A 5,000-nucleotide genomic window follows, 5' to 3' on the forward strand; every position below is an offset into this window, starting at 1 on the left:
TCTGACTGTGTGTTATTGGGTGCATATTACCTCCTTTGTCTTATGTTTTTGCAATAAAAAAACATGATAATTATAGTAATAATCATCATCATAAGAATTATTATGATATCAATATCAACAATAATATTAGTAGTAAGTGAAAATACTACTATTGACACTATAATTGAAGAGTATAGTAAAAAAAAAAATTAACATGTAAAAAAACGTAGAATACCATATCCACATTTTCGTTGTTTAGTCCAAAATTTCAATTCACTCATTTCCGGGACAAAGTAATCTTCAAATTCACGAGAAAAAAAATTCTCAGAATTTGTTCTTCGACTCGCGAGGAAAGGGTTTTACAATTAGACTAAAAGCGCTTGTCCTTTGTCTTCTTGAAATTTTCGTGATAAACGCCTGAGCAGCAGGGTCATTTTCTAATGAAAATTTTCCACATTACATACGCACGATTTAAGCATTCATGCTCTCGAATTCTCCTACAGCAATACTCTCTGAATATAAACAAACATCGCAGAGTGCAAAACACTGTAAGAATATAAATTAAATATGTCATTAAGTACATTATTGATTAAAAAAAAAAATCCTAGTGTCCATCAAAAAGTGAAAATAAAACAACCATACGATGCAAAATTATGAATCCATTCTCTATAATCTTCAGGTATGACGCAATGCTACAGAAAATGGGGACATTAACGTAAAAATTGCTCTCAGGAATGACAATAATAATCTTTACCCTTCTAAGGAACTTCCTTTTCTATCTTAAAAAGAGTAAACCAGCTGCTCTTCGTAACACATTGCACATGACACATTCCTGCACACTAGGAATTCTGAGATTACCGAATTCCATTTATTGTTTTGGTTTCGTAGAATTATAAGGGACCCTTTTGTTTCCGGTGATGATCTTGGAAAAATGGTAGTGATGATAATAATGAATCAGTAAATTGACAGAAATATAACTTATTTTGGGGGAAATAAATTTGTGGAATGGTTATAAAAAGATAAACGAGATGTTATGAAATCAGCATGAAAGAAATACAATGGCGTGGCTGCTGACTCTCAACAAATTTAAGAAACCTACTTTTATCACTACAACAACTTATTTTTCCACAGTCTACAATTCATTTAAAGTTCATCATTTACTCTTTTTTTCTTAAATGTCAACAACTTGCCAGAAAACAGACCAACATATAACACTACGCAGACAAAAGATAATAATGATAATGATAAGAAATACCGTAAAAAAGCAAATGAAATCGAAACAGATCTTCACTAGCTTCGGGATTCAAAGAAAGAAAAAAAACGAAAAAGAGAAAGAAAGAAAGAAAAAAAGAAAAAAAAAAGAAAAGAAAAAAAAAGAAAAAAGAATATATATATATATATATATATATATATATATATATATATATATATATATATTATGTGTGTGCACAATTTATACATATATTTATTTGTATTCATTAATTTACTCATGTCACTGATTTATTCATTCATTTATTGATTTCTTTACACACACACACACACACACACACACACACACACACACACACACACACACACACACACACACACACACACACACACATATGAGTTCACAAACATCTTATAAATAAAGCTCCCTGTGTGCGTGTTAGTTCCTCATGCACCCAGTCCCCTGAATGCATAAGGAACTAAAACCTGGAACACAGGGGGAATTAACATGAGAGCAAACCCCTATATCCTTATTAAATAAATCCAAAACACTATGTCAAGCTGAAACTTCAAATTGTATCTGTAGATGAAATCATAACAAAGTATATAGTTTGCATGAAAAAGATTGAGTTTCCAGAAAATTTATGATAAAGATATAAATATGATGATTATAGTAATAATAATAAAATAATAATAATAATAATAATAATGATAATAATAATATAATAATAATAATAATATAATAATAATAATAATAATAATAATAATAATAATAAATGGTAATACTGATAGCAATATTGGTAGTATTCATCATAATAAATATAATAGTACTATTATTGTCATTATTATTATCATTTTGTTCTATTGTTGTTATTATCATTATAAATACTGTTATTATTTTAATCATTATCATCATTATGTTATAATAATTGTAATCATAATATTATTGTTGTAATTGTTAACATTCGCTCACTATTATCATCATAATTATCATTATAATTTTCATTATCATTATTATCGTTAATATTATTATTACTGTTATCATTATTTTCCTATTACCATTATCATTATCATCATTATCATTTTTATTATTATTACCAACATCAGTACCAGCATTATTTATATTACCATTATCATTATGATTAGCATTAGTATTTTTTTCATTATTATTATTTATATGATTACCACTACTACTCTACTACTACTGCTACTACTACTACTACTACTACTACTATTATTATTATTATTATTATTATTATTATCATTATTATTATTATTATCATCATTATTATCATTATTATTATTATAATTATTTACCATTGTGATCACAACAATAGTTATCATTGTTATCATGATTATTGTTAGCATTATCATCATCATTACCAGTATTATCCTTACTACTATCTTTATTATTATTATTACTATCATCATCATTATTGTTGTGTTGTTGTTATTATTATTTTCTTCAGTAATATTATCATTATCAACATTATCACTACCATCATTATCTTTATTAATTATCATTATGTTTACAATTATTATTCTGCTATGATATTAATATTATCATCAGTATTATTACCATTATCACCATTTATATCATCATTATCATTATGATCATCATAATTATCAACATGATAATAATACGGTTATTTATACAATAGTAAGAATCCTAATGACAGTAATATTGGTGATAATAAAGAGAGTTAGTATAATAATCATGGAATGTTGGTGTAAATAAAATTGGCCATAGTTATAAGAATAACAGCAACATCATGATAGTGATGATTATAATACTCACGGTAATGATGATATATCCATATCATTATGATAATGATAACGACGATTATGTAGAGGAAGGGATAATGATGATAATAAAAGTATAAATTCCAATAGAATAATGACACAAATAATGATAACGACAATAATAAAACAGAAATGTTAATGATACTCATAATAATCACTACAAAACAGCAATAATAATGATACCAATAACAGCAGTAACAGAAACACGCATAACAGTGCACGGCAGCCAATGAATCCTTGTCACCATAGCTTTTCCGAAGCACATTAAAGTTAGGTCGTAACGTTGTAACCTTGAACCATTACACAACCAGGATATAGAGAGTATGCGGGGCTCTTAAACTAGGGTGAAATTATAGGGTGGGCAATGATAACAATTTAGTCGTTGAATTCTAGACGAGGTGGGTGGTAGTTGGGAAAAAAAAAGAAAAAAAGGTCGCTTTATTTATGACTTATTTAAGTTCGTAAGCGTAAGGTATTGTGAGATGTGGTTCATGTTTTTTTTGTCGTGATTTACTCTCTCTCTCTCTCTCTCTCTCTCTTTCTCTCTGTTTGGATATATTTCTGATTATTTTCCCATGCGTCTATCTACTCGGTCTTTTGTTTTCATGGTATGTCACTTTTTGCCCAAGTTTATTCTGTCTCTCTCTCTCTCTCTATCTGTATCTTTATATATCAACCTCCTCTCTTTCTCTCTCTCTCCTATTCCGTCTTATATGATAATTATCTTTCCTTCCTTTCTATCCTCTTCTCCTTCCCCCATCAGCCCCCGTCTTGTGTCTATTAATTCCCCCTTCCTTCTCTCTCACTTTCCTCCTCTCCACAAACTTCCTTCACTCTCGTCTTTCAATTTGCATCCTTTGATATCTTCGTAAGTCATTTATCAAGATATTCAAGAAGTTTTTTTTTTTATAAGTTTATTTATCATATTTCTTATCCATGTAAACCTTTAGGTACGTGTTCTTTAAAGATGTAGATTGTATCTCATTCTTTAATAAAAGAGAGAACACAATTTGAAAACATAACATATATTCGAAAGTATTACGTCAGTCAAATACAAACAGAAACAAAAAGTGTAATTTCTTTTCTTGTTAATCTTCTCATCCCATTATTCTATTTACACCCATTAAAATGTTTTTTTTCTCTCTTTTATTTGGCTTTTTAGGCTTAGCAAAATGTAACAGACACAAAAATCCTCCAACGTAAGAATTCGTCCTCATTCACACTTCAGAACATTTGTCGTGTTTACACTTCTCTCTGTCTTTTTTTCTTCTAAATATCCATCCTCCATTTATCTCCATTTTTCCTACTCTCTCTCTCCCTCTTTCGCGCGCGAGAAGACGTAGGGAATTTATTAGCTTTCTAGACAGAGGCCTTTTTTTCTTCTTCTTTTTACTTCTCTCCCAAAAGGATATATGAAATTGGATTTGGTCTTCGCCGCTCGTGTTTGGTAACGTGAGAAGTGTTTCGTGGGCCCTGAATCCTTGGCAACACTCCCCTCATGACGAAAGGCATGCTTAAATCGCGTGAGAAGGAGGAGGAGAAGGAAACGAGGGTCCACTTCCCTTGGGCTTTATTTCTTCGTCTGTTTCGAAACCTCTTCGAAACTTTGCTTCATTTGGCTCATAGATTTTCTTTTTTCTCTCTCTCTTTCTCGCTCTCTCTTTCTTCGTATATACTTAATGAGCGTTCATGAAGGTAAGAGTTAATCTGCACATACAGGGAGAGACTGAAAGTGCGTGCTTAAAAAAGTCTAAAAGCGAGTTCTTAAACAAGTGAAACAAGTAACTGGCAGCGTGAGTCACCCACGCGCTGGAGCCCCCTGTCCCTGCCCCGCCGAGGCCTCGTTGGGAAGCGGCCGCGGAGCTGCACCATCTCACCTCCACTCGGGCGCGCAGTAGCAGGAGGCCCCTCCCTCTCTCTCTTTTTCCTCTCTCATCTGCCGCCCACCGCCCGCCGCCCGTATCCCTTCGGCCTTCAGACCCCTACCAGGCCCCTCGGAACATACCCTT

General features: G+C 31.6%; 1 protein-coding gene across 2 annotated transcripts in view; it reads left to right on the plus strand.

Moving 5' to 3' along the window:
• The first annotated feature begins 4,947 nt into the window (after positions 1-4,947).
• Positions 4,948-5,000, plus strand: part of LOC119597759 — a 12,202-nt gene continuing 12,149 nt past the window's right edge. For both annotated transcript variants that reach the window (XM_037947379.1, XM_037947380.1), the window contains exon 1: positions 4,948-5,000. This exon is cut by the window's right edge and continues 257 nt beyond it. The gene's annotated coding sequence lies outside the window, so the exon portion shown is untranslated.

This window comes from Penaeus monodon, chromosome 40 (genome assembly GCF_015228065.2).
Source record: "Penaeus monodon isolate SGIC_2016 chromosome 40, NSTDA_Pmon_1, whole genome shotgun sequence".
NCBI lineage: Eukaryota > Metazoa > Arthropoda > Malacostraca > Decapoda > Penaeidae > Penaeus > Penaeus monodon.